The sequence below is a fragment of the Cervus canadensis genome, chromosome 3 (genome assembly GCF_019320065.1).
Source record: "Cervus canadensis isolate Bull #8, Minnesota chromosome 3, ASM1932006v1, whole genome shotgun sequence".
NCBI lineage: Eukaryota > Metazoa > Chordata > Mammalia > Artiodactyla > Cervidae > Cervus > Cervus canadensis.
The window spans coordinates 41,078,938-41,101,712 of record NC_057388.1 but is presented as its reverse complement, the minus strand read 5'-3'; the positions used below and the strand labels follow the sequence as shown (position 1 = coordinate 41,101,712).

Genomic DNA, 22,775 nt, shown 5'->3' with positions numbered 1-22,775 from the left:
TAACCTAGTTAGTCCTCAGCTGCTTCACCTGCAAATGAAATGCTCTCCAAAATCCTCTAAGCTCTGATACTATGATTTCATTAAGGTTTATTCCAGAATGTGTTAAAAGCTTATCATACAAAATAGTGAAAGTATGCTGCTTTTTTAATCTCATAATGATATAGATATAGGTATATGGTATAGATAGCCTAAATAGTACAAGTTAAATATTATCTTTCTTTGAATTGTTTTTTTAGGGGGGGTGAGGGAGTGGTTGGGGCTGGAAAATGATTGTTCATTGGTCTTCTATAAGTAAAGAAAACAGAGCATTTAAATAATATTTAACAGTAAGCAATAGTAAAGTTGCTATCACAAGTAAGCTAATCAAGGTTATGACTCAGGGGATCAGAGACTATGAAACTACATGGAAACATTTCTATTAATCTTCATAAAAACTAAGATAAAAATGTCAAAGAAACATTAGTTAAAACTGCAACATAATAGATTAAAATTGAGAGAAATTTTGACAATAGCAACATAATATAATAACAACTGCAAATTTTTATTTCACTCTTACTATAATATGGTGAGCACTATTCTAAACAACTTGGCTGTATTTAACTTGTTTAATTTTCATAATAATCCTAGAGGTGGCTATTGTTTTCCTCATCTCTAAGATGAGGACCTTTGCCCAAGGTCACAGAGCCAGCTTAACACCAAGGTGTTTTGAAATAATTAGATGGTATCTGTGAAATAGTGTATGTGAAAATACTTTGTGTCAAACAGATCTTAATTACCACATTTACGATGGGGGGTGGGGTTTAAATCTCTAAAATATATTTAATAATATAAGATAAAAAAATAATAAAACATATCAAAATTCTGGAAGATCTTATTGTAAACAAACACAGGATGTGCATAATAAAATAATGGATCTAGGTAATGATCATCAGTGGCAGCCAAGACCAAAGGTGAAAGCTAAGGGAGAAATTTATAATGGATGGATGAGGGTGACAACTCTTAAACCCATTGACAAATGTTAATAGCAAAAAAGAGTGATAACAAGACATTATGTCTTTTCTGACAGATATACATAATCTCATGTATGATAAAAATCAAACCAGAATCTGATTAAGATTCTAGACCTAACTCCAGTTTACAGGAAATACTGGGGACAGAGGTACACTAAACTGTGAAAGGAACCATAAGGATGGATTCAGCCACATTCAGAATGTGAGAACCATTATAAGACAAATGAGTTGGTTTCTTCAATAAATAAATTCCAAGAAAAAAGTGAGGAAGAGAGAACTGTAATTAAAAAAAAAAATATTTTAAAGGTATGTCTAAAATGTAGGGTTTGGATCCTCAATCATCACTGAAGTCAGGTGGTGTGTACATAGGGTTTAGTTACAATATTCACTCTATTTTGTATATGTGTCAATTTTTCAATAACAGAACAGGTTTAGGGAAAGAAAGAGAAACACAATACACCAACTAAAAACAGTTTTTGAAGCTGGACAGAATCTTATTATTCTTAAAGTGAAGATAACAGAGCTAAGGTTTCCCTGGTGACTCAGACAGTAAAGAATCCACCTGCAATGCAGGAGACCCGGGTTCAATCCCTGACTCGGGAAGACCCTCTGGAGAAGGGAATGGCAACCCACTTGTTATTCTCTCCTGGAGAATTTCATGGACAGAGGAGCCTGGTGGGCTACAGTCCATGGTGTCGCAAAGAGTCCGACACGACTGAGCGACTGAGCGACTGAGCGATTAACACACACAACTCAGCTAAATTTCACTTTCTGCCTGTGAAGAATCCAATGCAAATGTGTTCTTTAAAAAAACAAAGACAGAACCTCTAGAGATTTGTTATTTTGTTTTTCTTTCTGGTTTAATTTAGGAATTAGAAACTCAAAGAAAAAGAAGACTGCATAAATTATTCTGTTATTTAACAATCATTCACTAAGCATACACTATGGGGAAAAAAAAAAAAGCATACACTATGTGCCAGACTCTCATTTTGTTATATACATTTGTGGAACTTTAGTTACAGTGTAAAATCCAGCTGGGAATACAAAGACACCAAGCAATTAAAATCAGTACAGGATAACACTGTAACAAAGCCAGATGGTTACTCCCCTCTCTGAGATCTGTGCTTCCCACCAAACAACAGAATGAGAGTACAGTAGTTCTTAGGATGCGGTTGCCCAGTCAGGGGGTACATTTCCCAGCAAAGGTGATTAGTTCTCATTACCAAAAGTGTTGACTTGTCCTTACTTGACTGAGGTGCCTAAGAAGCAGATGTACCTTCTCCACTCTTTCTCCAATGCCTGGGCAACTCTGGGAACTTTGCATTCAATATGACAGAGCCTGCATCACCCTGGACCCCTAAACGGCTACGAAAAGCACAGCACCCTACCACCACCATGAGCAACACACGAACACTTACACTATCTTCACCGAACGACAAATAAATCTATGATGTTAAGCCACTGAGATTTTGGGTTTTATCAGTTATAAAGCCAGTACAAGTGTCAGTTGCTAAGTGGGATGCTGTAGTGTATATTTAGGGGTTAGAAGTCACTGCAATTGAGGAAATTTAGAAAACTGGAGAAGGTGGAGCTTGAGCTAGATGTTGAACTATGAGCTATATGTAGGCAGCTAAATGGAGAGAAGAGTAGGCAGTTTACCAGTGTAAGGAGCCAACACAGGAACCACAAGGGGAGTCCACATGCACCCGGGGCGCAGTGAGACCATTCAGATGGGCAGGCGCAGGTTGGGGGGAGTGGGAACTAAGGATGCAGAGGCAGGATGGGATTAGAGTATGGAGATACTTGAGAATTTAGGACATGATTCAGTGGCAATTACTGAGGTTTCTGGAGTACAGGGATAACTGATGAAAGGTCTACATTAGGAAAAGCAGTGAGACAAAAGAGTGCAAGATGGACCTGAGGAAAAAAGATCAGTCTGAGTGACAATCCAGTTTAGATATAATTAGACACCATACTGGCAAACACAGTAGAAAGAAAAGGGTAAATATAAGTGTCACCTTAAAGCACAAATCCATAGGGTTTAACAACAGAGGAGAAAGATGAAATAAAAAAATTATTCAGATTATGAAAAGATTTGATTATGAAATCAAAAGAAGACTTATTTCTAGTCCCAACTTCCAAAATTGTAAGTTCTATTGTTTTGGACATTTTTTTTAAAGTGTCTGTTTTTTCTTCCTCTATCAAATGAGGGGATAGAGTCAGAAAACCCCAAAGTGCTTTCATCTGTAAAATTCTACAGTTATGAAATAATGAAGAAAAAATAAAACAACGTAAGTGATATATTCAGTAGGAGGAGACACAGAAGGGGAAGTATTCCACCATATGCATGAACAGTTTATCTGAATTGGTCTCCTATAGGGGGATGCTTGAAGTGTTTTTAATCTTTTGCATTACTATCAGTGTAGTAATGCATGGTGCAAAAGTACTTTAACATGCCAAGATTTTCACTTGCATCTTGGTTTTAAGAGCAAATACTGAACACAATAATTTGCCATAACAGTTACACTAGTTGCAGCATTAATTCCTCTCTTAGAGATTAATTCTAAAGTTTATTTCTTGATTTTACAGATTTGAAAAAAGGCGTGAAAGTACTTTGAGGGGGGAAAAGATGTCTTCACAAACTTGCAATATCATTATCAACTTTATTACCATGAAATCACATAGCACTAGCTACTTTTTCCCCTAGGTAACAATGAATAAATTAACATTAAAACATTAGTTTTGTCTTTTATTTTCTTATAATTATCCTTATATTTATTTTACTTTGTGTTACTTTATGAACATAAAAAAAAAAACTAGTGGGAAGGGAGCTCAAGAGGGAGGGGATATAGGTATGGGATATAGATACGGCTGATTCATGATGATGTATTTAGAAACCAAAACAATATTCTAGAGCAATTATCCTCCAATTAAAAATAAATAAATTAATAAAAAGATACATATAATAACCAAAAAAGAAAAAAAAACTAGATGAAATTATTTTTTGAAAGTAAACTAAAAATGCTAATTTCCATTCTGAAAATAACCATTGATACTATAGAATGATAAATAGAAAAAACAGCCCCTGACATTCAATAGTTTTCTGAAACCCCACTTTTGCCTTCCTATGGCATTAAAGAAGGATATTACCTAGCAGGTATTTATTTTACAGACTTATAAGGGTCTTTGGACAAGATACAGAGACAATACTTGATGCTGGTTCAATTATGCTACAGAAAGGAGACCAAGATGGATGAAGTCAGAGAGGAAATGGGTTCACAGACATATATCTGACAAAGGATTGGTATCCAGGACATATAGAGAACTACAACCCAATGACAAAAGCATAAGCCATCTAATAAAAAAGTAGCAAAGATTTAAAGAGAAATATCACAAATAAAGGCCTATGAATGACCAAGAAGCCTATGAAAAGTACTGAACATTATCAGTTACTAGGAAATGCCAATGAGTACCTATATGAGACATCATTATATACCCACCAAAATGGCTAATATTCAAAAGACTGACAACAATAAATGTTGACAAGAATGTGGAACAACAAAATTCGGGACTTCAAATTCTGAATTACATGCTTCAGTAAAATTTTACATACTGTTTGAATACTTACATTCAAAATGGTTGCAACAGAAAAACAGGCACACTGATCTTGGTTTTAGTATCTGTTAAAACAATAATTGAAGTAAATTTGACTGGGGCTCTGTTTTACAAAGGGAAGGGCAGAAAAATTCAGTTGATAGAATTGAGGGCCGTGGGGTAAAACTGTGTTATATCACAATAAAGAGATGATGTTTTGGAAACAAAAGCTAAAGATAAAATCTTTAATAGGACACAAAGCTGTCCACAACAGAGTTTTTGACTCAGGCCTTTCTCAAAATAGATTTTCTTTGAGCCTTAAACCCTGAGATGTGCTGTGTCCCGGAGGATCTCACAGAATGAGTTATTTCCACTTGTTAATCCCAGACCTTAATACTAATCTTTTACCTCACCTGTTAGAGGATAGTTTAAATTAGCTTGATTGATTGCAAAACTAGACATGCATTAAAATGTCTTTTATAGTCCCTGACCTAGCAAGGTATGAGAAATATCTGAAGTATGAAATAAGTGCAGAGTGATACTGGTAAGGGGTTGCATTTTAAACTGCAAATGCAGCACTGATTTAGTTTCTATTTTGCAGATTCTTTTAACTCTACAAAGAAAATTACTTGCAATATTGAATCACAATTGCCTGCAGTCTGTAAACAGACAAAATCTTAAATCAATGTACTTAATCAATCTGGCATACTTCCATTCCTTTTTTTGAGACAGAAATTCAATATTCTTCCACTACAACTTTGACTGCAGGCTTGACAAATAGGTTGCTATCCTTTTAAAGGTAACACTAGAATTTCACCTAGTTAACCTCATTTGAATTTAAGTTCTTTAAAAACTTGTTTGTTCATTAATTAAATAGTTTGTTTTTCTGTTATTAAAAATCATCAGGGTATATTTACAAAATGAGATTCTGCAAAAGAACTATAAATCAAAAAAAGTCTTAAATATGACATTCTGATAAATACTTTTACTTGCCATTTAAAGCATGAATATAACTTCCTTCTGTAATTTCCTGGGCTCTTTTGGTTGTGCATGATGGCGCTGCACCTGGGGAGCTGTAAGGTAAGTAGATCAGCCAGTGAATAGCTCAGAGGCCCTGTGTGCATGCTCAGTGAGGTGAAAGTGAAGTCGCTCAGTCGTGTCCGACTCTTCGCGACCCCGTGGACTGGGGCCTACCAGGCTCCTCCGTCCATGGGATTCTCCAGGCAAGAATACTGGAGTGGGTTGCCATTTCCTTCTCCAGGGGATCTTCCCGACCCAGGGATCGAACCCAGGTCTCCTGCATTGCAGGCAGACGCTTTAACCCCTGAGCCACCAGGGAAGCAGCTCTGGGTTAACTGCAAGAGCACTTCAACTGGGTGGGCAGCAAGGATAGCTGGGAACCAGAGACTTCAAATACCCAGGAGCAAAGCAAATGACGTCCTCCCTACTCCTGTCTCCTTAGGGTCAGTCTTATTAACAAGAGGAGAAGGTGGAGGCAGAGGATAAGATGGCTAGATAGTGATATCTGAGCAAACCCTGGGAGACAGTGAAGGACAAGGAAGCCTGGTGTGCTGCAGTCCATGGAGTCACAAAGAGGCAGACAGGACTCAGCAACTGAACAAGAGCAGAGAACATACAGAACAAGGAAGTGAAACCACTGGGAAGGGCTCCCAGATACATATACATATAATCTCACGCAATCCTCACCAGTACTTTAATGAAGCAATTACTGTCATTACCTCTTTTGTACAGATATGAAAATCAGAGAAGTTAAGTAAGTTGCCTAAGGCCACCAAGCAGTCAGTAATCAAGCCCAGACTCAAAGCCCCAGGACTACAAAACCCTGCATTTAACCATAATATCATAAAACAGATCTGAGGCTGAGCCCAGGGAAACTTCCCAGAGGAAACAGAACTGGAGATGGACTGTAAAGATGGTAAGAACTGGATATACAGAAAAGGAGAGACCTTCCTAGAAAGAGAAGAATAGAAGGAAAAGGACAGAAGTGGGAATGACTGTTGGTGGAACAGTGAAGGAACAGTCCTGACTGGGTTAACAGATTACTTTATTATGAATGATTACATATGGACAATAAGGGAAGAGGTTATTTTATAGACAGAACTTAAATCAAGAGGATAAGTGATGCCTCCATCACATGGCCTACCCCACACAGGGCCTTTGTACATATTGTTTCTTCTGTCAGAAAAGCACTCTCCTCTTCACCTTGTTAACGACTATCCATCCATCAGTCATGACTTCCTAAAACAGCCTTAGCTGAACTCCCCTGCTGTGGTCAGATTCCTCCCTAGTGTACGTTTTCTTTACTGGATTTATTATGCTTATTCTACTTATTAGTGGGATTAAGTGCAAAGAGAATAAATAATTGAGTAAACAAATTGACAGAACTCAAGTCTGCCTAGGGCAACTGCTCAAATATTTTCCACATTAATACACTGTTTATGAAAGGTATACTTGAACGATCTGAAAGCTCTTTTACCTGGTAAAAAGAGAATTTAGGGAAGAGGATCTGACAGCTGTCTTCAAACGTCTAAAGAACGATCATGCTGAAGACAGATTAGACATATTCTGCATAGTTCCCAAGGGCAGAACAAAGACAAATGAGGTGAAAGTGCAGGGAGGCAGATTTCATTACAATATAAGGAAGTGAAAGATGTAACAATGAGACCTGTCCAAATATGAAGTGGACTGACTGTAAAGGAGATGAGTATTCAAACAAATAGATTCAAGGGACTAGATCTGATAGACAGAGAGCCTGAAAAACTATGAACTGAGGTGTGTGACACTGTACAGGAGGCAGGGATCAAGACCATCCCCAAGAAAAGAAATGCAAAAAGGCAAAATGGTTGTCTGACGAGGACTTACAAATAGCTGAGAAAAGAAAAGATGCAAAAGGCAAAGGAGAAAACAAAAGATATACCCGTTTAAATGCAGAGTTCCAAAGAAGAGAAAGGACAGATAAAGCCTTCCTCAGTGATTAATGCAAAGATGGAGGAAAACAATAAAATGGGAAAGACTAGAGATCTCTTCAAGAAAATTAGAGATACCAAGGGAACATTTTGTGCAAAGATGGGCACAATAAAGGACAGAAATGGTATGGAACTAACAGAAGCAAAAGATATTAAGAAGAGGTGGCAAGAAGACACAGAACACAAAAAAGATCTTTAGGATCCAGATAACCAAGATGGTGTGATCACTCACCTAGAGCCAGACATCCTGGAATGTGAAGTCAAGTGGGCCTTAGAAAGCATCACTATGAACAAAGCTAGTGGAGGTAATAGAATTCCAGTTGAGCTATTTCAAATCCTAAAAGATGATGCTGTGAAAGTGCTGCACTCAATATGCCAGCAAATTTGGAAAACTCAGCAGTGGCCACTGGACTGGAAAAGGTCAGTTTTCATTCAAATCCCAAAGAAAGGCAAGGCCAAAGAATACTCAAACTACCACACAATTGCACTCATCTCACACGCTAGCAAACTAATCCTCAAAATTCCCCAAGCCAGGCTTCAACAGTATGTGAACAGTGAACTTCCAGATGTTCAAGATGGATTTAGAAAAGGCAGAGGAATCAGAGATCAAATTGCCAAAATCCACTGGATCATCAAAAGAGCAAAAGAGTGCCAGAAAAACATCCACTTCTGCTTTATTGACTATGCCAAAGCCTTTGACTGTGTGGATCACAACCAACTGTGGAAAATTCTTCAAGAGATGGGGATACCAGACCACCTGACCTGCCTCCTGAGAAATCTGTATGCAGGTCAAGAAGCGACAGTTAGAACTGGACGTGTAACAACAGACTGGTTCCAAATCTGGAAAGGAGTATGTCAAGGCTGCATATTGTCACCCTGCTCATTTAACTTATATGCAGAGTACATTATGAGAAATGCTGGGCTGGATGAAGCATAAACTGGAATCAAGACTGCCAGGAGAATTATCAATAACCTCAGATATGCAGATGACACCACCCTTATGGCAGAAAATGAAGAACTAAAGAGCCTCTTGATGAAAGTGAAAGAGGAGAGTGAAAAAGTTGGCTTAAAACTCAACATTTAAAAAACTAAATCATGGTATCCGGTCTCATCATTTCATGGGAAATAGATGGGGAAACAATGGAAACAGTGGCAGACTTGATTTTCTTGGGCTCCAAAATCACTGCAGATGGTGACCTCATGAAATTAAAAGATGCTTACTCCTTGGAAGGAAAGTTATGACCAACCTAGACAGCATATTAAAAAGCAGAGACATTACTTTGCCAACAAAGGTCCCTCTAGTCAAAGCTATCGTTTTTCCAGTGGTCATATATGGATGTAAGAGTTGGATTATAAAGGAAACTGAGTGCCAAAGAATTGATGCTTTTGAACTGTGGTGTTGGAGAAGACTCTTGAGAGTCTCTTGGACTGCAAGGAGATCCAACCAGTCCATCCTAAAGGAAATCAATCCTGAATATTCATGGGATGGCCTGATGTTGAAGCTGAAACTCCAATATTTTGGCCACCTGATGCGAAGAACTGACTCATTGGAAAAGGCCCTGATGCTGGGAAAGATTGAAGGTGGTAGAAGGGGACGACAGAGGATGATGTGGTTGTATGGCATCACCGACTTAATGGACATGATTTTGAGTATGCTCCAGGAGTTGGTGATGGACAGGGAAGCCTGGTGTGCTGCAGTCAATGGGGTCGCAGAGTTGGACACGACTGAGTGGCTGAACTGACTCACTGATTCAAACAAGGCCGGAGGAACACCCGTCAGGCGTATTTTTAGTGGAAATTCCTGTTCTGGTCAGGAAATTTTAGCCACTTAGGCCTTTGCGAGCTTGTTATGCATCTATAGGTGTGGGACAGACTGAAAAACAAAACTGAGTTTGATGTGAACGGACCTCAAGGGAAGAGCGCTGCAATATTAGACCCTTTTAGTAATACAACTGCACTTGTGGGCGGCCGTTTGGTGCCACTGGCGAGGTCTTTGATGGCCAGCATTCCAGCGGGGGTTAGGGCTCTGCAGCTGCCACTGTGACTAAACCGTGTGATACCCCAGCCATCGGCACAAGGGGCCGATCCCAGGGTCACCCTGCTCCTTGCAGCAGCCGTCCTCTTCCTCCCCCTCTCCCCACCCCTAGTTCACTTACACACAAACATATTTCTACTCCCGGAGCTACAGTGGTGTGCTGACAGATCTCCTTCCAAACTACTTCTGGAAGTGATCCTTTTGCCTAGCTTCTTAAGGCTATCCCTTATCCTGAGCACAGCTTGACAGCAATATTTCTCCTTGTGCCAACAATCGGATCATGAAAGAGACACTGAGAGAGAAGAAAACTAAAAATCACCTTTTGAATCTGTCATTCCTATCTTAATTTCACAAAAACAAAGGCCTTAAAAATTATGTATGGGCTGAAAACCAGGAATCCTGATTGGAAACCAAAGTCCTGATCTTGCAGAAGATCTGTAACTGTTGTTTTCAGTGGAAGCAGACCTGAACTGACAATGACGGCTTTTCTGTTAGAGAAATGTAATCTGAGTGTCAAATAACCAGTCTGCAAGCTTTGAAATTCAATCCATTTGTGAACAATCAAATTAAACTCATTTTAATGTTAAAATTTATGGATAATTTATTATCATTTCAAACTACAGTGCCAATTTTGCTGTATCATACTTGGTAATCTAATCATCAAATATTTATTGAACACCTCCTAGGGACTTTGCTGGTAGTCCAGCGGTTAAGACGTCACCTTCCAATGCAGGGGCACAGGTTGGATCCATGGTCAGGAAACTAATCTCACATGCCTTGAGGTACAGCCAAAAGTAAATAAATAAAAGTGAAAGATTTGGAAAAAAAAAATTATTGAACACCTCCTGTGTGCAAGGCACTATGCTGGAAGCAAAGTGGAAAAGATCTCTGATGGTACAGGATTTATAATCTAATTTAGACAGTAAGAAGCACCAAATTACCACGTAACTACAAATTGTGACAATCAATATGAAGGCAAAGGGTTAGTAAGAGAGACTCCTAAATTTACATAGGAAGAGACATTTCTGAGTAAGAGACAATTCTCTGAGAAATTAAGAGTAAGTAAGAGTTAACCTTGTAAAGGGTTAGAGAACGGACATTCCTGGCAAAGGGCATATCCCGAAGCTCTCCTATGGGAAAGAGTGTGGTTCCTTCAAGAAACGGCAAGAAAGCCCAAATGAGCAAAGGGCAGGAGTGGGGGTGGGGGGCTGAGGAGAGAATCCCTGATGTGACACTGGGGGGGAACACAAAAGAACACACGGGCAGAGCCCTGAAAGCTGAAGGGGACTCCAAACGCAATGGGAAGCCCCAAGATAGGGGAGTGTGCAGGTTACATTTTTAAAACAACTATTCAAAAGGTTAGATATGGAGAAGAGCTTAGGTGGAGACAAGAATCTTCTCTCTCTAAATCCCCTATTCACAAAAATGACAACTTTCCAATTTACAACCATATTAATGTATCATAGAGTTACTGTTTTTAAATAATTATAAAAGTTTAATATTCCACTTTTTTTGGTTTGCTAGGCATTATTAGAATTCTTTCTGAAGGAAACATACCACTGTTAAATGAATGAAAACTGAACTGTTTTCTATTCAGGCAGTATAAACTCTAACTCACACTAAGAAGGAAGACAAATGATTATTCCTATGCACAGAATGAATCAAAACAAATGCCTTTTTATCTAATGTTGCATTCAGAACATTATCTCTATTTTATAATCTGGGGAAACTCTGCACTTCACTGAGAATGCTGGGACAGAAACAGAGCCAGAATTAGACATTCTCTATTTTGGCTATTTCTCTGTTTTTGTTGCCTTGTACTATTTCTTCCTGTGGAGTATGTAGGAGCAGGCAGCCAGTCCTCTTCATCATTCTCATCAAATTTAGGTGTAGACTCCTGGCAAAAGTGAGTATGTGCAACCGGTTAATGCAATACTTGGAAAAATAATATGCTTTCTCTTACCGCCCTGAGAACAAGATGACTTGGCAAGGTCAGTTCATGGTATCCAGCAGGGGAGGGAGCTGGAAATTAGTGTATCTTAAAGAAGGAATGCAAAGGCAAATGTAATAGCTTCTGGTACTCAAAATAGAATCATGCAGCAATCCAGGTTATTTTCCAAGTAACTTATTCCAACCAAACTCAAAGAGCCCATTCCCACAAGTTTTGTTTGTTGGTTTGTTTTGTTGTGGGATGTTGCTCTGAAAGTTTGTGCTTTACAGTAGTAGTCTATTACATTAGGGGAAGTAAACAAAAAGCTTACTTCATTTAGATCCAGGGAATTGTAAAAACAAGAGAGAGACCAAGACAATAACAGAGTCAGTCAGTTAACCATGTATTCTGATTTGTCCTTTCAGTGAATTGCAATAAATCATGGCTCTCAAACTTTAATAAGCCTCAAATCGCGTAGAGTATTTGTTAAAACACAGTTGCTGGGCTCCACCCCTAGAGTTTCTGATTCAGTAGGTCTAGATTAGGACTCAATAATTTGCATTTCTCACAAGTTCCCAAGTGGTACTGAGGCTGCTGGTCCAGGAATCACTGTATTGAACAAGTGAAAGTAAAATCAAGGGCAGAGGAGTTTGTCCTTGATTCTTACACAGTGACCTGGAAAGAGATCATCTCAATGACTGTACCCTGCTGACACTGGTGAGCAGCCGAATCTCTCCAATTCATCCCACATCAGTGGGGACACATAAACCACATCCCTCTTCCATTTACACCAGGAACCTTCAGGAGAGGAACAGGATGGATGGGGGTACCTCAGAAATTGATAATTTTTTCCCAGAAAGATACAATATTGCCTACCGGGACTGTTTAAATTTCCAAATCGAAGTAGTCTTAAATTGCATTGGACACACCGTCAGGCGTCTTTCTCATTCATCTCCCTTTCTGATAACCATGCCAGGTTTCATAAGGCCTTCTGTGCCCTCTTTTCCTTTTCCTGCTGGCTGGAATGTGGACTTGGTTGGTATGGTAATGAGCCATTTTCAGTGGTGTGAATGAGAAAGGCAACATCTTTAAGAATCGAAAAGACACAAAATAGAGGGAGCCTCCATCCCAGACACTCAGGCCTAAGTCAAGCCACCTTACAGACCCTGGATTTTACCTGCTGTCATTAGATGTCGGGCCCTTTGGATACAGCAGTCTGTCTAATCTGTATCCCAATCAGCACAAATGGAATGAGAGGTATGAGCTGTGTAAGGACGGTACATAAAGTCCTTGCAATCAGCGGTTAACTTGTATAAGCACATTCTTCCTGTGTTATACTCTTCCATGCTGATTGCCAGTGATCCTTCCAGGGCTTTGGTTAGCTCAGTCCTTCTTTTTGCTCTTCCCATTTTCAATTTTCCTTTTCTTGCTTGGCTGTCCTTTGTCTACCATTATAACAGTTTTTTAGGTCTAGTGACCTACTTAATTTCACATGTTTTATTAGTATTACTTCTAACTGCTTTAGTGTTGTTAGAAATGACTTGGGCATTTTTTTATACCTCCTTAATACTTTTGGATATCTGAATAAGTAATAAATACTCAAAAGAGTACACCTGATTTACACTGTCATTATCAAACTTTCATTTTCTGTGTGAATTAACAGGTATAACTTATGAAATTAACAGGTATGATTTTGATTAAGTGATAATGTGAAAATTATGTCCAATTGAATCTTAGGCAATATACCTAAGAATATATACATGCATTTATTATTTATCTATATATGCATTTTTTAATATCTTTACATATATATCTGTGAATTTTAAATTTACATATATGTACATAATAGACACATAGATAGCTTCTATTGAATAAAAGATCTTATAAAATACATTCTCCAAAAAAAATACATTCTCAAAACTTCCCTGGTGTTTCACTGGCTAAGACTTCATGATCCCAATGCAGGGGGCCTGGGTTTGATCCCTGGTCAGGGAACTAGATCCCACATGCCGCAACTAAAGATCCAGCATGCTTCAAAGAAGATCTAAGATCCCATGTGTCACGGCACAGCAAAATAAATAAGTAACTACTAAAAAAAAATACATTCTCAAATCCCTATTCATTTAGTAATCAAATATTTTAATCAAGTTTGTCTTTTTGTAAACTCAATATGCAGGACTTCCCTAGTGGTCCAGTGGTTAAGTGGTTAAGTGAAAGCTGTGCTTTCACTGCAGGGGGTGCAGGTTCAATCCCTGGTTGGGAAATTAAAATCCTGCATGCCGCAGGGCACAGCCAAAAAAAATTGCATTTATATGTTATATATTTTTAAATGGGGGGCCATACACCATGTGGCATGTGGAATCTTAAGTTCTCTGACCAGAGATCAGCCCATGCCCTCTACAGAGGAAGCATGGAGTCTTAACCACTGAACTTCCAGGGAAGTCTCTTAAATATTTTTAAATTTGAATTTTCCTTCCAAAACAATATATTATTTGGTAAGAAACAAAAAAAGACTATCCTCACATGGGCTCTCAGACTGTAGGACACTATTCAGTCCTGAATAAATATCAATTTTGAAATATTTTTGGTTGTTTATCAGTTCAGTTCAGTCCCTCAATCGATTCAACTCTTTGTGACCCCATGGACTGCAGCACGCCAGGCTTCCCTGTCCATCACTAATTCCTGGGGCTTTCTCAAACTCATGTCTGTTGAGTCACTGATACCACCCAACCATCTCATCCTCTGTTGTCCCCTTCTCCTCCTGCCTTCAATCTTTCCCAGCATCAGGGTCTTTTCTAAGGAGTCATTTCTTCCCATCAGGTGGCCAAAGTATTGGAGTTTCAACATCAGTCCTTCCAATGAATATTCAGGACTGATTTCCGTTAGGATGGACTAGTTGGATCTCCTTGATGTCCAGGGGACTCTCAAGATTCTCCACCACCACAGTTCAAAAGCATCAAGTCTTCAGCACTCAGCTTTCTTTCTGGTCTAACTCTCCATACATGACTACTGGAAAAACCATAGCTTTGACTAGATGGCTCTTTGTTGGCAAAGTAATGTCTCTGTTTTTTAATATGCAGTCTAGGTTGGTCATAGCTTTTCTTCCAAGGAGCAAACATCTTTTAATTTCATGGCTGCCATCACCATCTGTAGTGATTTTGGAGCCCAAGAAAATAAAGTCACTGTTTCCATTGTTTCCCCATCTATTTGCCATAAAGTGATGGGACCAGATACCATGATTTTAGTTTTTTGAATGTTGAGTTTTAAGCCAACTTTTTCACCCTTTTCATTCACTTTCATCAAGAACCTCTGAATTTCCTTTTGCTTTTGGTTGTTTATGTAACATATAATTTTCAGAAAAAAATTTCTCAAAATAGCCAGTAAATAGCTAACCCTTGAACAATATAGGTTTGAACTGCTTGAGTCCACTTACACACATATTTTTCTTAACTAATGTATTACTTCAAACTGCTTTCCAAACTATCACATCACTGAATTGGGTTGGTCAAGCTAAAACCATTTTTAAAGTACATATAACCTAGAGGGGTGGCATGGGTAGTGCTGGGAGGAAGATTCAAGAGAGAGGGGATATATGTATACTTATGGCTGATTCACATCATTCTACGGAAGAAAGCAACACAACATTGTAAAGCAATTAACATCCAATGAAAAATAAATTTAAAAATAATAATACTGCAAGGACAACGACAACAAAAAGCCACATGTAGATCATAGGCTATCTCCCTCCAGACCAACAAATATGGTACTATTCTACACTTCCCTCCATTCAAATTGCAACAGCCCTCTTGCCAAAAAAAAATATGGATATAGATGTAGATAAAGAGAGAAAGATTACCAAAAAAAAAAAAAAGTACTCATAGCATCATTAATACAAAATTACAAAAACATGGCAAATTTTGTTTAAAACACTTTAGAGTGCTTTTAAATACAGTTTCAAAAGAAGGGAATATGTGCATGTATTCTATTCTATTGGGGCTTCCCAGGAGGTACTAATGGTAAAGAACCTGCCTGTCAATGCAAAAGACATAAGAGACATGGGTTCGATCCCTAGGTAGGGAAGATCCCCTGGAGGAGGGCATGGCAACGCACTCCAATATTCTTGCCTGGAGAATCCCATGGACAGAGGAGCCTGGCGGGCTACACATCCATGGGGTCACAGAGTCAGACACAACTGAAGTGACTTAGCACGCACTCACACATTCTATTCTATTAAGCTCTAATGCTTTGGAAAACCACAAAATGCTCATTTCATCACCTGAGCTCCTACTGATCATAGAGGTGGCATAAGAAGCCACGACTAGGAGAATGAAACAATGAATCTCTGTGACCAGCTACAGCAAACCCAGGTCACAGGCACTGACTGGGAGCCCGTGCTCAAAACAGAGCCAGTAATCAGAAGAGCCATCATGAGTTACGGAGCACACGCAGCCAGAGTTCAAAGCAAGTCCTGAATCACATAAAAAACAGAGGCCAAAGTAAGGCACGGGATCAAGAATCAAGACAAGAATTCAGAATCATACATATGGAGCACCACACTGTCCACTGGTCATTTGAGTGGATCTAGTTGCAGCAAGAATAGTGTGTGTGAGCAGCAGGTAGATGCGTTCCAGCCTTCCCTTCCATACCAGCAGCCTCCCAGAGACTGGTAACAAAACATGCCATTCATTTTTCCCACTATCCATTAGTTTGGCTTCAGGAGGAAAGCCAGACTAATTATAGACTAAATAAAGAACTTCCATTTTCTCTTTGCATCTGAGCTGTAGTGTGAGTTAAACTTCTACCCTGTTACATTAGCTATTGGCTGGACTTCAAGCGGAATTAAAGGGCAAAGCAAATGTGAAATTACGCTGGGAATGTCCAACTAGTCAGAGAAGTAATAGGAGACAAAATTAAAAGAAAAGAAGACACATTCTTTCCTTTTTACAACTTTATTAACATATAATTCACATACTGTACAATTCACCTATTTAAAGTATATAATTTAGTGGCTTTTAGTATATTAACAAACTTGTATATATATCACCACAATCAATTTTAGAATTTTGCATTATACCAAAAAGAAACCTCACCCCTCTTAGCCAGCACTCTGGGCAACCACTAATCTACCTCCTATCTGTAGAGAATTGCCTATGTGGAAATTTCACATAAAATCACACAATGTGTGGTCCTTTATGACTGGCTTCTTTCACTCAGCCTCTTTTCAAGGTTTATCCATGCTGTAGCATGTATCAGTACTTCATTCCTATTAATTGCTGAATAACACTCCACATTTTATTTATCTATTCATTAGCTAATGATTATTTAGGTTTTTTTCTACTTTGTGGCTATTCTGAATAATACTGCAAAGAACATTCATGTACAAGCATAAGCTCTAGTGTGGACATATATTTTCATTTCTCTTCTGTATACCTAGAAGTGGAATTGTTTAATCATATGGTAACTCTATGTTTAACTATTTGACAAACTGCCAGACTGCTTTCCAAAGCAGCTGTACCATTTTTCATTCCCACAGGCAGTACAGAAGGGTTCCAGTTTCTCTATACTCTTGTCAGTAGCTGATTTATTAATACCCGTCTTCTTCATTGTAACATCCTATCCCCTATATCAAATCTTAAACAGACCTTTTGGATCTTTGGGTCTGGTAACTGAACCAGCTCCCTGGCTAGAGGAGCCCACTTACAAAAGGCAAAAGGCTGAACACACACACACCAATGACCAAGCAGGAAAGAAAAGGCCAATGTCAGGGCATCCAGTCCCTTCTGAGTAAAAACACAAAGGAGGACTTCCCTGATGGTCTAATGGTTAAAAGTATGCCTGCCAATGCAGGGGTCATAGGTTTGATCCCTGGTCCAGGAAGATTCCACATGCCTTGGAGCAACTGGGCCTATGTGCCACAACTACTAAGCCCACACTCCAGAGCTTGCAAGAGCTGGCGACAAGAGAAGCCACCGCAGTGAGAAACCTGGGCACCACAACTAGAGAGTAGCCCCTGCTCGCCCCAACTAGAGAAAGCCCATGCGCAGCAATGAGGACCCATCACAGCAATGAGGACTGAGCACAGCCAAAAATGAAAAAACAAAAAACAAAAAAAACACACAAGGCCTGGCATTGACACTGCTTCTACTTGAACTTCTTCAAGGCATGGCAAAGGCAGGATATGTAGGTAAGAGATGAACAAAGGTTGAAATATCATTTGAAAATTAACTGGGTGGGGGAATATGGAGCCAAAGTTATCTTCTCTCCTCCACTCTTACATGGATTTTTCCACCAGACAGTACATATTGAGTACATACTTGGGAGTTCTTCTCTACCTTTAAAGTTATATGATTCCATGATTTTCTTCCTGAAGTACAATTTAAGCTGAATGCACTATGTATCTCTTTTATAAACAGAAACCTTTATCTTAAGGCTCAGTTGAAATGCTTTTAATATTTAAAAACATTTTTACTTTTGATGATCCTGAATCTTGTTATAGTAACTTTAGCATTAGCATTAGTATTTCCTGGAAGTCACTAAAAGTTCCTGAAAGTTCACCCAAGAAAAAAAGGTGAATATGGTTAAAAGGGAAAAATAAGAAGTACATAGATTACTTATTTAGCTAGCAAGAGAACTGTGTTCTTTCATCCTTGAGAATCTTGCTTCCAATATAATGTTCAATGATTTCCAATATAATGATCACATCCAAAAATACAGGAAAAAAGTTATAAGGATGGAGGATTCAAAATAAGGACTGATTCCAAACACAATACTAACCGGTCAAATTAGAAGATACAAGAGAGTGTTACACCTGTTCTTCCTTACTTAATGTGGAAGGAAATCACAATGAATATGTGGCTAATAAGGCACTTTCTGGGCCCTAGCATTACTGGTTCTTCAAGTCAACAGATATTTGTTGTGTATCTGCTATGAGCCTGAAACTCTGCTAGCTTTGTGGCTGCCAAAATAAACAAGACAGAGTCTCTGCTGGCAAAAAGCAGCAGAGGGCTTGGCCTCTGCCACACAGATGCAAACACATTATTCAGCCGCAGTACCCTAGGACCATCCTATAGCTCTGACAGGAAAGACACAGAGTGGAAATAATGAAGAAGGGTGATTTGCAGCAACCTCAGCTACAGTGAGAGGCGAACAGGATATGGATGCAAAGGAGCAGGGAACATGCCAGTGAACTCAGCCCCATCAAGAACACGAAAGACTTCACCAAGCAAAGACAGGCAGAGGACATTCATGAAAATACTAGTGGGAGAGCAAACGTTTGGAGATTTATAAGGTTTAACCACATAAAACTGCCAATAGTCAATCACTTTCTGGTCTACAAACATAGTATCCTCATGTGGTTTCAACTAACACAAAATAATCCCCACTGGTGTGTTGGGTGAATGTTTAGAACAGATTAAGAAAGTAGTTGGGGTCAGAGTAGAAAGGCCTTGAATTGCCTTCTAAGTTTCAACTTTATCCCACAGGTGATGGAGGCAGTCAATTCACAAAAAGAACTCTGAACAAATGGTCAATAAAAGTATTTTTAAATATTTAAAGAATTTTGGATTTAAAAGAAAACTATGTATCAGTTTCAGTACCACAAATTTAAAAATGTTAATAATATTCAGTGCTAATAAGGTCTCAAGGAAAACAGGATGCTCCCACACACTGCTGTATGTGTAAACTGGAATAATATTTCTGGAAGGCAATCAGAATACCCTTTGACCAAGCATTTCACTCGTAGAACTTTATCTTAGAGAAACAGTCATAGGTATTAACTGAAACAAGAAAAAAAAGTTTTGCCACCAGGATATACTTAATGTCCAACAACAGCAAGTTGGTTAAATGAATCATGAATCAGCCTTATAATTGAACAGTATACAACTACTTTAAATATTCAGAGGAACATGGAAATGCTCACAAAATTCCTATTATATGAGAAAATCAGGATATGAAATGTTGTATGTATCAGACCTCTTAAGAGCTAGGTTAAGACAGACTAAATTAGAGTTTCAGAGCTGCTATTTAGCCATATGACCTTGAACATGGAACTTGTCCTCTCTGCTGCTGTTTCATCATCTGTAAACTGGAAATAATACCAGTGTATATGTCATAGGGTTGTTGTAAAAATTAAATGAATTAATATACATAAAGCACTTTGAAATCTGCCTGGCATACAGTAAGCACCATCCAAAGCTAGTTATTGTTAATATCCAAGAGTCAGTTACTGTTAGCATCTGAGAGTTAGTTATTATTAACATCATTAGTGCTTGTTGCCAGTAAATTAATTCAACTTTTAAACTAATTTAAGAAGTAAAGGTGGGAGGACAAACCACGGGGCAAGAACCACACCCAACACGCCCTGCAGAGCTGTTCCTGTGAAGTCATCAGGGCAGCTGCCAAGCACCGAGCCCACGCGTGCTCTGCCGAGCCTTCGGATGCCGGACCCCGCACGCTGCCCCAGGACAGCTGGCCCTGCTGCCACGGGAACGGGATGCAGCTGCCATCGCCGCCGCGCCCTGGCCAGGGCGGACTCTGCGTCATCCCTGCTGCTGTGAGTCACCAGCTCCTGAATCAAAGCCTAGAGGATGCATCTGCTTGGCCGTACCAAGTCCTCAGTTCCCAGCTGTAAGGGAGATTGAGCAAAGGAGCATTAAGCATTTTATCACATAGAAAAGGCAGATTCTACTTTGTAAGTCAGGGGATTCAATACACTTAACAAATTTTCACTGGGAAACAAAAGATAAACAATCCTTTTAGGGTCTGAAAAACACAGATATAACCTGAACGTATATTTACAATATAGAAACAACTAAAAGGAAATACATATCTCAAAGTATTAATGACCAATGTGGTTGATTTGAATTTTTTATCTTCTGACTCTGTAACTTTCCAAATCTTCTATGACACAGAAAAGACCTTTTTACTTTTTTTTTTTTTTTTGAATATGAACATAAAGTTTATAGAAGAGAAAATATGAATATTCAACAAACACAAGAAAGAGGTCACCCCCTCTGAAGTCAAGGAGATGCAGTGAAATGCAGCAAGAGGATCTTTTCTTTTTAATAACATGTATCAAGAATTAAACTCACTTTTAATATCAAGTGTTGATGAAGGAAATTGGTACCTTCACTGAAAGAAGACCTGAAACAGCACAGCATTATTTATAACTGTAAAAAAGTAGATATAAACTTATCAACAAGAGGCAGGTGGAATATGGATACTGCCTAGTAATTGAAGGAAATCTGGAGGAACTCACCTTGGAGAACATCCTGTTTCTTAAACACAAAAGACTAAGTTGCAGAACACTACATACAGTAAGATAAATCTATGAAAAAAATAAACTACAAGCAGGACTCTATAAAGGTGTAGAGAGAGGCCTGGAAGAGCACATAGCAAGTAACCTAGGAATGGGAAGGGAATAATAGTTTACTGAGTGCTTGCTTCGTGTTATGAGATGTTATAGATTCTTTACATGTACTAGCTCTAATATTCCCAGCAATTCTGAGAAGATACAACTCTGAAGACTCTCAAATTTAAAGTTTTATATCTTTGTTCAGTTCAAGGACATTTTCTGAAATTATGTATTTGATTGTGTACTCCCCAGAAATCTGTTTTCTTTTTCGATGACTCTTCCTCCATTCGTTCTCTAGATCTTTTAATTTTTCTGTCATGTTTCTCACCTCTCTGGTTTTTTTTTTTTTTTTAATTTTTTTATTAGTTGGAGGCTAATTAACTTCACAACATTTCAGTGGGTTTTGTCATACATTGATATGAATCAGCCATAGATTTACACTTATTCCCCATCCCGATCCCCCCTCCCACCTCCCTCTCCACCCGATTCCTCTGGGTCTTCCCAGTGCACCAGGCCGGAGCACTTGTCTCATGCATCCCACCTGGGCTGGTGATCTGTTTCACCATAGATAGTATACATGCTGTTCTTTTGAAACATCCCACCCTCACCTTCTTCCACAGAGTTCAAAAGTCTGTTCTGTATTTCTGTGTCTCTTTTTCTGTTTTGCATATAGGGTTATCGTTACCATCTTTCTAAATTCCATATATATGTGTTAGTATGCTGTAATGTTCTTTATCTTTCTGGCTTACTTCACTCTGTATAAGGGGCTCCAGTTTCATCCATCTCATTAGGACTGGAAATAGAACTGCCATATGACCCAGCAATACCACTTCTGGGCATACACACTGAGGAAACCAGATCTGAAAGAGACACATGCACCCCAATGTTCATCGCAGCACTGTTTATAATAGCCAGGACATGGAAGCAACCTAGATGCCCATCAGCAGATGAATGGATAAGGAAGCTGTGGTACATATACACCATGGAATTTTACTCAGCCGTCAAAAAGAATTCATTTGAACCAGTCCTAATGACCTTTTTACTTTTTAAGCAAGACTAGGCAATATTTGATCTCTATTTTTGAAAGAGAGTTGAGTCTCAGATTTGGCCATGGGCTGGGAAGTGGGCAACTAAGTCAGATGGCCACTGTCAGCCTAGAGCAGCGCCTTGTTTATCAAAGTGCAGTCAATACAGCAGCACCATCAGCTTGATTCAGAAGCATATTAGAAATGCAGAATCTCAGGTCCCATCCCTGATCTACCGAAAGCTAAGAAGAGGATGGTTAAAACGATATTCTAAAAGTATAAGCAGCAAGGCTTGACACCTGACAATGTGAAAAAAAAAATAGTCACAAATGATTACAATACTTGGAAACAGTTCCAAGTTTGGAAGAAGGCAGAGTCATGAACAGAAATAGGTTACTGGAATCGAAAAGAATTTCAAAGGAAAAAGGTAAATGTGATTTTAGATATGAGAGGTTTGAGAACTTGAAAGACGGCCAGGTGGATGTAACCACCCTGGACAATGTAGAACTGGGAGCCAATAAGAAATGTCAAGGTTGGGGATTTCCCTATGTTCCAGTGGCTAGGACTCTGAAATTCCAATGCAGGGGGCCCAGGTTCTATCCCTGGTTGGGGAACTAGATCCCACATGCCACGACTAAAGATCCCATGTGCCGCAACTGGGACCCAGCACAGCCAAATAAATACACAAACAAATTGAAAAAGAAAAGAAAAGAAATGTCAAGATTGGACTTCTACATTTGAGAGCAATCTAAAAAAGGAGGTAACAGAAGCCATAAAAATGGATAAGAGCATGCCAAGTGAGAGAAGAAATACAAGCAAGACTCTTTGTTAATATCTGTATT

General features: G+C 38.9%; 1 long non-coding RNA gene across 1 annotated transcript in view; it reads right to left on the bottom strand.

Annotated features, from left to right (window-relative positions):
* Positions 1–16,499: 16,499 nt before the first annotated feature.
* The window catches only part of LOC122438270, a 72,137-nt gene continuing 65,861 nt past the window's right edge, over positions 16,500–22,775 (bottom strand). The window contains exon 5 of the long non-coding RNA XR_006268507.1: positions 16,500–20,179. This is a non-coding gene — a long non-coding RNA (uncharacterized LOC122438270). The remainder of the gene's footprint in view (positions 20,180–22,775) is intronic.